At 35.4% G+C, this 13,100-nt stretch overlaps 1 pseudogene; it reads left to right on the top strand.

Annotated features, from left to right (window-relative positions):
* The window catches only part of LOC138705798 (DNA-directed RNA polymerase I subunit RPA1-like), a 164,016-nt pseudogene extending 151,393 nt beyond the window's left edge, over window positions 1–12,623 (top strand).
* Window positions 12,624–13,100: the final 477 nt, after the last annotated feature.

The following is a 13,100-nucleotide window of genomic DNA, read 5'->3' as shown; positions in this document are numbered from 1 at the left end:
GCATTGGTTATTGTGTATTATCTTACTTCTCACTGGGTCTTGTCCTAAAAATGCCATTACTTTTGATTTTTGTGCTGAAATTTCCATCCCAAAATCTTTTAATATTTCATTTAATGTATACAATCCTCTTTGTAAATTATCCTCTGAATTGGAAATTATGACTTGATCATCGGCATAGAGTAAGGTATTTAATGTTAGAGCACTGGTTATTTTGATTCCTGATGTGTAGATTTGGTTCCATTTTAAAATAATTTCATTTATATAAATATTAAATAAAGTTGGTGATAGTGGACAACCTTGTCGAACTCCATTATTAACTAATTTTCTTTCGGATATACAGTTATTTATTTTGACACTTATTTTGCTGTCCGTGTAGATTTCTATTATATTTTGGAATAGCAAATTTGGAATATTTTTTTCTTGTAATATGTCAAATGAAAGGTCTCTTCGGACTTTATCAAAAGCTTTCACAAAATCAATAAAAGCTATATGGGTTTCTAAATTAAATTCTCTTCTTTTTTCCAACAATAGTTTGATACTAAATAATGGATCTACACATGATCTTCCTTTTCTAAAGCCATTTTGACACTCCAGAAGGAAAGTTTCAGCATGTTTTTTTAATTTTTCATTTAAAATCATTTTCATTTAAAAAAATTTTTTTAATTTTTCATTTACTAAATATCTTATAACATGTGTTGAGGATACTAATCCCTCTATAGTTTTCAACATTCTGTTTATCTCCTGTTTTATATATGGGAATAATTACACTATTTTTCCATTCTTCCGGTAAAGTGGCAGTCAGATATATTCTGTTTAGAAATCTTAGTAATCTTTCTTGAAATAGATCTCCTGCATATTTATACAATTCTGAATTTAGGTTATCTTCTCCAGGTGATTTACTATTTTTCGTCTTCTTTAATGCTTCTTGTAGTTCTTCTTTTGTAATGCATTGTTCATCTGGGTTTTTTGTGTCCCAGAATTTTGAATCAAAAGTAGGATTGTTCCATAAGTTTTTGTAAAAGTCTAGGAATGTTTCTATTTTGGGGCAAGGGTTTATCTTGGCGGATTCCTTTATGTCTCTGTTCATGTATTTTAAAATTTTATATGTATTGGGTTTCATTTTATAAATGTCAGTTTCTAAAAAAGATATAAACTCTTTCCATGATTGCCTGTGTCGTTTTCTAATTTCTCTGTTAGCTATCGCCCTTTTATGTTTATAATCTATTTCATCATTAACGGATTTTGTTTGAAGGTATTTTCTATAAGCTATATTTTTATTTTTTATGATCTCCTTAATTTCATCATCCCAAGATCTTAATTTTTTCTTTTGTGTGAAAGCCTTATATTTTCCGATGCTCTCCGTGGCTGCCTGTGATATTTGAGTTTTAATATTTTCCCATTCTTTGTGAATGTCTTCATCTTCAGGTATTTCTAACATTTTTTGTTCAAGTCTTTTTTGATAAAGCCAGCGTACACTGTCGTCATGGATTAATCTAATTTTGTAACGCATTAATTCTTTTTTGGGGGCATTTATCTTTGTTAAATGTAGCCATCTTGGTGTATATCTCACTTTTGCTAATACAAGGTAATGATCTGATCCAATGTCACTTCCTCTGAAGACCTTGACATCTAAAAATAATTCGGATAATTTTCTATTTGCTATAAAATAATCTATGATAGATTTTGAGCCACGTGCTGACCATGTATACATATGAATATCTTTATGGTTGTAAAATGAATTCATGATTTTCATTTCATTGTATAATACAAAATCTCTTACTTTTTCTCCATTATTGTTTATGGTAGGTTCTCCAAATTTTCCTATGGTATTTTTTATTTCGATGTTGCCTATTCTACCGTTTAAATCTCCGGCTAATAATATGTAATTATTTTTATTTACTTTATTCAAAATTTCTTGCAACTGGGCATAAAACAATTCAGTTTCTTCAACTCTTCCTTCCTCTGGAGCATAAAGACTAAAGAAAGTTAGTTTGCCTCTTCCTATCTGGAGTTGTACTTCTAATATTCTTTCATTCCAGTATGTATAATTGTTTATTTTGTTTTTTATTGATTTATGAATCCAAATCATTACTCCGGCCTGTGCTCTTGTCTTCTTATTAACACCATTATATATGATTATGTAGTTTTTTGTTTCAGTTGTACCTTTTAGTTTCTTTTTTGTTTCTGTTATTGCTGCTATTTTAATCTGCTTTTTATTCAATATTTCATCTAGTTCTTCTTCTTTATGATTGATCCCTCTAACATTCCAAGTAGCGTATGTGAACATATTTTGTTTTTTCCAATTTCGTTTAACCGTTGACTTGCTCTGGGTTGTCATCAAATTATCTATCCTTATACTGCTTGTTTGAGGCTTGAAAGTAATGTAGTTTTCCCTAAGATAGGTTACTAGCCTTATCGTTAGGTAGTCCAGTAGTGGGGCTGCCACTTTTAGCCTCTGGACAGGCTTGTAATGCAGCATTTCCTCTGCATTTGATGAAACAGTTATACCGCTGTGACTCGGTCGCCATTTCCTCGTTGGTAGAAACAGGGTGGACCACGGGAAGGTGAGGATGGCATTTGGATAGGAGAGGCTGTATGTTTCGCGTCACTATCCCTTCTTCACCCCAAATGACTCCTAATAAACATAAATATAAAGTGAAACCATAATGCGTTCCAAATATCTATTCATTGCGACATGACAATGACGAAAAATTATGTGTCCTTTTAAAAGGACAGTAGGCATAATCCTCATATATTTTGAAATTGTTTCGCTTTTTCAATATTAGTGGATTTTCCCTGCATAAAATGCTATCTACGTTTGAAAATTATGCTACGGGCAAAATTTCATCTCAAATACAGATATATCACTATAATGCAGCCTACAAATGCCACACAGAGTTCGTGTGCACTCAAAATTGGGTTTCTGGCGTCTTGTCAGTCCGCTGAGGTGTGTGGATATGAAGGGAAAAGTTGAGACAGTGTCGGGTGTAGTTGCTGTGTAGCTAGTTGGCAGAGCATTGGTGCGCTAAGCCAAAGGTCCTGGGATTGATACCCGGCTCCGGAACAATTTTTCCTTTGAAATTATTCAAGTCTGCTTTACAGGGAGATATACCTGAAATCCAGATTTGCACAGCAAGATCTGTTTTCAAGTAGAGGACTGGTGATGTTCTGGAGGGAGGTATTGAACGGACATAAGTTTCTATTGTTTTTCATTTAGTATTTTTAGAAGACGTCTTATTTTCTATCTAAATTGCCATTATCATAAAAATGTAGATTTTAGAAATGAACTGAAACCTGTCTTTCGACATTGCCACAGCAACTGCTTCATTATATGTATCGTCACTTCTCTCCCAATATAACTTCCTCCTCGAAACTTCCAAGACTCTTTTCGCCTATTACTTATTTTTACGTATCAATAGCAATACGGTACTATTCAATAACGAAAGCATTCTAGAGTTAAAACGAATTCAGCTACAATGCATCATTCTTCAGAATAATATTAGTAGTAATAATAAATAAACTGTAATAAAGTAACAACTTAATAATTTGTTAATAATAATAATAATTGTAAATTACAACAATTACATTGTTTCCTTTCATGTAAGCATAGTATACAATTACTCCTCAAAATGTATGCTCATATGCCTACTGTCCTTTTAAAAGGACACCTGTTTCTAGCTCAACCAGTTACAACTAGAATGTTTAGACACCATACAAATACTTCAGTTATATACTGCATTAAATGAGATTTGAAAAATACACAAAAATTGCAAAAAAAATATTTCAGGCATATATGGGTTAAATGCGACAGGGTCATGTCAGTAGATTTACTGGCATGTAAAAGAACTCCTGCGAGACAAAATTCCAGCTCACCGGCGATGCTGATATAATCTCTGCAGTTGCAAGCATCATTAAATAAACCATAATTTAATTTAATCAACAGCAACCCATATGAAAGCATTTCCTATGTACTCTCTTATGTTGTACACTGCTCATAGCAGACTTGCAGACAATTGTTGCATAGTGTTGATTGATGAGGAACATGTTGCTTGCAGGAAAGATGTGAATTCAGACACTTCAAGTTTATACCATGGAATATTGGCTGCAATGATCGCACTGCATAAGTCTCTATTAAAAGGATTACTTGAAGGTGAAGGATTCTTCATCTGTGTTCAAAGTATTTGTTTCTTCTTGTTGGTTTTTTCTATGCTGACCACTTTGTACATGTAGTTCAAGCTGGGATTTCATAGAACATGCGATATGTTTGTTACACACTTGCCAATCACTACTTTACCATCACTCATCAACTGCAGCCCTCGATTTTAACGAGGACACAACTGGTGCCATATTGACACTAGAGAAGACTGATGTTGAAGGAACTATTTCCTTCACCATTTAAACGAAACTAAAATCTAGTTTTTTTTTTTTTTCTCTATCCAAAAGTGATGTTGTTTCGATATTGCCGGTTATGAAGGATTTTACTATAGTTGAATAAATGTACCTTCTTGACTCAACTGCAGTTACTTTTTCACCTTCAGTTTTAATTACGGTATCATGAAAAAGCAGCAAAGGTGCATTAGCAAAATTTATCACAGCAATGTGCAAGAATCATTAAACCACATCAATAATAATTAACAATGAAAATCAGGGTATATCTGGGGGAAAATTATTAAATCCAGGGACAGAAAGCAAAATTCAGGGACTGTCTCTGGGAAACAGGGATGTCTGGTAACCTTACTTTGAATCTAAGGGCCCTGTTACGTGATCCCATGACTGGGATAATGAGGGCGAAGCCCTCAATGGCTCTATGATTAAACTGAGGTGAAAGAGGCAATCCTCTGATTAGGGTTAATAATTCGGCAGCTGGCTGCAAGCAGAGAGGAGGCAGACTATCCCTGCAACAGGTTAGTTATGGGGAGATTATTAATACTCAGATACTTCAAATCCTCTGATTGAGGTTCTGGTTGATATGTACGTCTATTATCAAATGGTACATTTCACTTGACGATGTGTGTCAGAGGAAGAACAATTATTTGTATACATCTGAAGTCTGACTAGTGTAATATGTAGCTTGTGGGTGATATATGCAATGGAGGGTGAAAGGAACTGGCTACCCTACTCCATTATCTTCTGGCCTAGTTGCCTCATAAGTGGTGCCTTCTTGGTATCACTTGTGAGGTTCAGACAGTTGACCAAACAACAACAATACTCCAAAAAGGTAATGGATGAACCACATGTCTGTATAAAAGATGACAGACTACAAGACAAACCAAGAGGACGTAGACATGTGGACTGTGGCATAAGCTATTTGGAGATGCAACGGACTGAGGCTCATGTGGGACCCACAGCTTTGCTTTCCTTCTGAAGGAAGCCATAGTAGAGATTTTTATCATCCTTAAATATCCATTATTCTCAGCTGGATTTGAACCTACAAACCTCGGTTCCAGTGGCAAGCATGTTACTCACTAGACCACTGAGGACGACTATTGGAGGGTAATACTCGTCTAATGATAGATTTTAATTTTACATCTTGAATCTTCTATGCAAACTTTAATCATACATAATTGTTAGGGAGCCTCAAATTTCTTGAATAAAATCACCTAAATTTCTTGGGTGAAAAGGAAAATTCTTGGGTTCTGTGATCATCTATACCTGAATTAAAAGAGCTCAGTATGCCAACAGGTATTGTTCACAGTTCTAATAGTATGCAAGGGGAAAAAGAAATAGTAGCTTTCCATGCACTCGCTTATTGCACAGCATTGTAATATTATTTCCAGACCTCTTCATTCCATCTTGGGAGAATTGTTTGATCCGTTCATCTAAACTGAGTTTCGGTGGCATAATGAATGTACTACATCAATCTTCTCCTTATACTGCTGGAATGGAACTGGAGTGCGTGGAGATAAGGAGATAATGGGCATGCGAGCCGAGATGTAGTTTTATACATTCGGGTATTCTCATATATTTTCGTTACACCATCATGAAAATAGCGTTCACTTTCAGGTATTCACGGATATCGTCGTTACATCACCAACGGAACGGTCAGCACTAATTTGCTTGAGTCAGTGTGGCATTTTATCTATATTGGCGTGATACTTTGTTAATAGCGGCAACATATTTGTTTTGGTACTTCCAGATTCCAGAACAAAGCATACAAATTCCAGGAAATCATTCCGAAAATGATCCTCCATACATTCTTAAGTTAGATGCCATGGAACTACTCTGCAGCACATAAATAAGTATCACCTTCAAATTTATACAGATGGATCTCTGAATAATAATGGGACATCAGGAGCAGGGTATTATATTCCAAAATATCAAGAAAGTTATTTCATACCATGTTCATCCTCCTCCAGTCTTGACACTGAATTGCTAGCTATTGATGCTGCTCTTCAGTGTGTTACTCAAATTTCTGAAAAATCTATTTGCATACTTACCGACTCCAACGGGGCTATATTTAATATAATTAAATATGTACCAAACCTACATGCACATAGAATTATTCCAATTCAAAAACAACTAAGTAAACTAAAAGAACTCCAAAAGGAAATAACATTTCAATGGATACCTAGTCATTGTGGTATACCTGGAAACGAGAAAGTCGATAATATTGCAAAACAGGCAACATATTTGCAACCAAGACCTCTTCAAGTGATATCTCTATCCAGTGCTTTTGCTTCATTAAAGTATCATTTTACAAATCTATGGATCAAATGGAACAAATGACCTGGAAATGTACAAAAACTTGCCCAGACATATTCAAACATTTTTAACAAGAGCCAGAACAGGTACCTACACCGATTTTACATTTCTGATAATCCTACTTGTCTGTGGTGTAATAATAAAAATGAAGATCTGGAACACATTCTTCTATACTTCCATCCATAAACCCCTGCAGTATATATTGACAGTATATATTGACTACACTCCAACTCTGGCTACTAGCAACAGGCATCTATAATGAACACCAATCAAAATACCCCTTATTTCTCGTGAAAAACAACAACTGAATAGACTACAGTGGACTATATTGGACTTTATGTTGTCAGCAAACAGCTGGATACATTAAGAAGATTGATTGATTGATTGATTGATTTGTTAATAAATTGCTGAATGTGGGGGGGAGGAAGAAAAAATGCAGGGGAATAACGACTTTAATTTACGATTTTTTGCTAGTGCTATTCAATTTCTCGAGTAAAAGTAGAAATTTGCTGATAGAGACAAATTTAAAAAAAAATCGCGGATGTGTCGAAATACATGTAAATATATTACAAATTACTTAAAAATACGTTTCCCATCATTTTGCAATGTTTTTAAATTTTCGAGAGTCGCGAAATTTGAGTGTCTCTAATAATTGTGAGAGGCACCATATTCATACAGAGCTGTCCAAATAAAATTTGTTTAATGCTGCTGTAAGCTCTACCAGAGTCAGTAAATAAGAGATGGTTATTTATACACTACGAGGAAATTTTATTGTAAAATATTTTGAATCATATTGTTTGAAAGTGCATATAAGAAAGACAATATGTCCACCTCTCTGGAGTAATGGATGGGCAGATATTAAAAAATTCGATGGCTTTCTTCATATTATCTTTTTTACGATACTTCATCACCTGCTATGGTTATCTAGCATCTGAGTGAAGTGAAGATGATAATGCCAGCGAAATGAATCCAAGGTTACCCAACATTTGATCTTAATGGGTTGAGGGAAAACCCTGGAAAAAACGAGTGGGCCCTGGTTCAAATCCCAGTTGGAACAAGTTACCTGATTGAGGTTTTTTCCAGAGTTTTCCTTCAACCCATTAAGAGCAAATGCTGGGTAACCTTGGATTCATTTCGCTGGCATTATCATCTTCACCTCACTCAGATGCTAGATAACCATAGCAGATGATGAAGCATCGGAAAACAAGATAATATGAAGAAAGCCATCGAATTGTTTAATATTTGGTCATCCATTTCAACATGTATTCCTGCAAGAGGAAGGCTGGTCATATAGGTAAATATTTAACAAAAAAATGACATATGAGATTACAGTTCACTACATCGTACCTGAATGACACAAATTAGCAACTCTGTGAATTTGTATGGAACATTTAGATTTACTATAGGATTGATGTTTCGTGAAAGTAATATAGTATACTAATTTCATTTTACTTTTCACACTGATATTAATGATAATTTTATCGAGAGATTATGAAATGCTGGCAGGGAGATGAGAAATATTTCGAGAAAACCTGCCCCGACACTGCTTTTACCTACCTTAAGTTCTGCTGGGATTTGTGCTCAGGTTTCCAGTACGAAGATCTGACGGTCTTAACCATCTGCTAACGTTTTATCAGATATTTCAGATTGGTACCGTAATACGAGTATTGTAATGTACTGAGGTTATATTTATTACAAGCAAAAAAGTCTTATTTTTTTCTAACTGATTACTGATTTTGTATGATGTTTTTAATTTTCAGGAAATGTATAAATTTCATAAACTTCTTGATCTCAACCGACTCTATACAAATGATGTCCACAAAATGGCAGAGACTTTCGGAATAGAAGCAGCTAGAAGAGTAATAGTTAAGGTACGCAAATTGAAACAGCTCAGTTTATTTTTCTGTATTTTTTTTTTTTCCAAAAAATAAATAATGTTGTTATACTCAATTGTTAAATTGTATATTTATTTTAAGGAAATCCAAGATGTGTTCCAAGTGTATGGCATCACTGTTGATCCACGACACTTGCTTCTGGTGGCAGACTACATGACTGTCAGTGGGAAATATGATCCATTCAGCAGAAAAGAAATGGAACATAATGTGTCTCCTCTGCAGCAAATGTCTTTTGAGGCGTCGGTGAACTTTCTGAGAAGGACTGTGACACGAGGCAAGCCAGTATTTTAATACCCATTACAGTTCACACATTGAATTCATCTATACATTCCTACACTTTTGGAGTGAAATAATGTAACGTCTGAGTTATTTCTGTGGGTCATTATTTCATTGTTCTTACGCTTTCCTGCAATATTTGCTGCTTTAAATCGTATTCTATGGTGAATAGAATGTGAAACTTCACTTTAATATTTCCCCTTTACCTTTCCTTCCCTTAAATCTTTCCCTGACACCGCTCACCCCTCCTGATTCCCCGAAAAGGTTAAAGGGATTTGGGTATATGTATATTATTATTATTTTTTTTTTTACAAAGTCATAGTTTTCTTATTCATAAAATTTACTTCGGACCTAATCAAGAGCAAGAAATAAATTTTCAAGAACCACATCAAAAAGAAACGTGTTACAATGCTCAAAAGTACAGTAATTAGCTCATGTTTACAGTATAACCAGCGAATAGGGATTATAAAGAATGGACACTGAGCGAATTTTCCTGTGTTTTGTTTCTCTGTGCGCCAGCGGCTAGTTCCACTTTCAAGTGCTAGAGGTAGTGTAATCGAGCATACGCTGAGATAATAATTGAGAATAGAATTAAGCCACAGGATCCAAACATCGCCTACCTTATTGCATAATCCAGTAACGCTTTGCTTCAAATAAATTCAAGTTAACAGCTTTTCCTTATTTCTCAGTGACAAATTAGTTGTAATAATAATATTTTATATTTCAGATACAATAAATTATATTATAAAATAATATAATACATTATAAAATTAAGTATCGAATTCGTTTAATATTTGTGTATAATACAATATAGGTATATGGTTTTACTTCTCGTAAGAGTTTTGTTTTTCCATTTTCAGCGCTATCAAATCATTACATATTTTAATTGTTGTTGGGGTCAACGTCTCAACTCTCTTTATAAAGGAACTCTAGAGTCTAGACATTACAGTCAATGACGGATTTATTATTTTATGGATCCAATTTATTTTGAGTACATAATGTACCTAGATGTATTAATTATATGTGTTATATTTCCGCTGTGTCGACTGCTAGCTGGTGTGATGTCAGCGCCAACTCTAGGGAGAAAGCAGAATCTCACGCTCTAGCTGGCTTGAAGGTCATTGAAATCGGTCCGGCTACATCAAAGGTACCGACGCTAAGTGTCCATTCTTTATAATCCGTATTCGCTGGTATAACCTCGATTATTCGTCACCCTATTAACTGATCAGCGGATTATCCAACACACACTCTCTCTCCCTCGCACCCTATCCCCTCCCCCTATAGCTTCCCCTCTTCCCATCTCCCCCTATATCTTCCCCTCCCCACCCTCCCTGTTCCCCTCTCCCACGCTCTTCCTTCCCTCCCTCTCCCCTCCCCTCCATCCCCCCTCTCTCCCTTTCCCCCCTACTACCAAAAAAAAAAAGAATGGGTTAGTATGACATATTTCGGTAAAGTTTCTAACCAACTCAGTAATTTAAAAAAAAAAAACACGGCATTGGCATAGCTTTCTGCTCAAATAACAAATGAAATAACATCATTCCAAATAAGCTCAACACCAGTGATAAAATCGAAGTGGAGGCATATACCTGTTGCAATACAAGAACTGCTCACATAAATATATTGGCCAGACTCGTAGAAACTTTAGAACAAGGTACAGCGAACATGTTGCTGACTTTAAGCATAACAGGAGAAAGTCTAAGTTCGCCAACCATCTGATCGAGCAAGGCCATGAATTAACCAATATAAATGAGGCTTTGCACATTATTCTCCCTAGCACATACATCAACGCAGCTGAACACTTTCATATAGCCCGGGCAAATATCGCTTTTGAATGAACAAGTTCCCAATCTGCATATCCCACTTTTCAATCTGAATACACAACCCACGTGCCTGCTTGTCAGCCTATAACCAACCTCCCCCCCTTCCACCGTCAGCTGCTACCTAAGCTTAGTAATACCTGTAAATGAAGCGCACCCAACAGTTGGCTCTCTACCATCATAGGCTTCGGAACCACCGTTACTACACACACGATTGTAAGTTTGTTCATTCATTATAACCCAAGATAACGCTGTTTAGACATATTAATAATTATTTTATAACTTATTAAACCCCACTTAAATCATTTCATAAACATTACTCAGATTAATAGCAACTGTTCCGTCCATAATTCGGTACGCGAAGCTTGTAACCAGATATTATATTAAGCTTGTATAGGATTCAACATTGTTAAGCCTTACATAAGTACAGTTCATTGTTATTAGTTTGTAATTTCCTATTATGCATGTATTATTTTGGTCACATTTTATTCCGTATTACAGTTGAATTGTCTCCATTCAAGACAACATGCTGGAGCCTTTGTCTGAGATGGTTCAGCAAATTATAATCAGAACAACATTTTCTATTTTAATATTTTATTGATCACAGCTTATATAAGCTTTTATCTTATTTTAACTACTTTTTAATCACTTTGGAGTTCATAATTGTTTATAGCAGAGGCTCATAATTTGCTTATTGCTCACATTGTATCACATAACACGTATGTACCAACCCTTATTTATATATATTATTTTAATGTACCGAAGTACATATGATATTTCCATGCAGATATTCTGCTTCATCATACGATGAAAGAGTAATGGAACGGAGAAAAATTCTCTCCGGCGCCGGGACTTGAACCCGGGTTTTCAGCTCTACGTGCTGATGCTTTATCCACTAAGCCACACCGGACGGCGCTTATTCTGTCGGATCCCGGCCAACTAGTCACTCATATCGAGTGCACCTCAGCACATGTGTGGACTTCGGTCCTGTGTTCATAGACATCTACGACGTAGTGCAGAGGGCGGCCACTAGAGGGAATCCAAGAGTTGGAGCTTAATCTGAGACGATTCTAACCTGCGTCGGAGTTGTATCCGGTGTGGCTTAGTGGATAAAGCATCAGCACGTAGAGCTGAAAACCCGGGTTCAAATCCCGGCGCCGGAGAGAATTTTTCTCCGTTCCATTACTCTTTCATCGTTCTTATTTATATGTTTTCTCAGGCATAATTTTCTGAAGATGGCTCCTTGGAGCCGAAAACGTTCAAGCTAATAAAATGTGACAAATAACCTTATTATTTGGTGTGTGGATAAGCTTCGGGGCTTCCACCGCGTTATTTTGGTGTTGGTGGCGGTAGAAGCCCCGAAGCTTATCCACACACCATGTACACCAGCCGCAGAAGCCTGTGCGAAAACTTTATTATTTGTTATGTAGATAAGCATAGACGGATCCAATTCAATGTATTAGCTTATCGGTTCTCATCATGGTATGGATTAACCATTGAGTCAGTCCCTTCATTGGCACGGATAATAGAGGTTCTGCTGTATCTCTGTCTGAAGTACAAAGTGGGCCTACCAATTATTAACCATCATAATCTGTTAATAGTTACTACAATTAATTATTTCCTTGATTATCATCAGTACTAGAAATTACTGTATTGTACTGCTGTTTTTACCACATACAGTATATTAATGTTAGTTGTATAATTATGAATACTTTCATTTTTGCAGGGAAACGAGATGACTTGCAGTCGCCTACAAGCCGTCTAATGGTTGGACAGCCAGTGATGGAGGGAACAGGGATGTTCAATCTGTTTCTGAAGTATTCCTTTTCACAGTTTTGAAGAGGATTGAAATGTGTAATTAAAGTAAAAGAATGGAACTTTGTATTTAACAGAATACTGTAATTGTAATAAATAAAAAAAAGTACAGCTACAATTTTATAATGTCTTACTTCCGATTATCCAAGACGATAAATGAGCTGCATAATTATTGACAAATCGTGAGGAATTCATTAAGACACGTGGAAAGTTATAAGAATGATTACACCACTCTGCATTTCAGAACTGAATTCGAAAATAATTTCCATTTTTCCCCATCACATCAGGTTTTCAGACAATTCATGAATAACTAGAAATGAAATTATAGCTTTGTGAAACGTCATAAAAATTATTTTCAACAAGACTTTTGTGAGAAAAACTAGGCCACAATTTGCTATTTGTCATTAATTTATCATTAATTATTATTAATTATTAATTATAAGCACTTTCATAACCTTACCTCAATATTGCACTTCAAATTTTGTCCTCCTTGACCTCCTTGCATGTTGTTCAGAGCAGTCCCTTTTTAATATCCAGCAATAGTCCGCAATGTTTCCATTATGAAGCAAAACACGTTTAAGACTTTTCTGAGAAG

The sequence above is a fragment of the Periplaneta americana genome, chromosome 9, assembly GCF_040183065.1.
Source record: "Periplaneta americana isolate PAMFEO1 chromosome 9, P.americana_PAMFEO1_priV1, whole genome shotgun sequence".
In the NCBI taxonomy this organism is placed as follows: domain Eukaryota; kingdom Metazoa; phylum Arthropoda; class Insecta; order Blattodea; family Blattidae; genus Periplaneta; species Periplaneta americana.
This window is presented reverse-complemented; position numbering and strand designations above follow the sequence as displayed.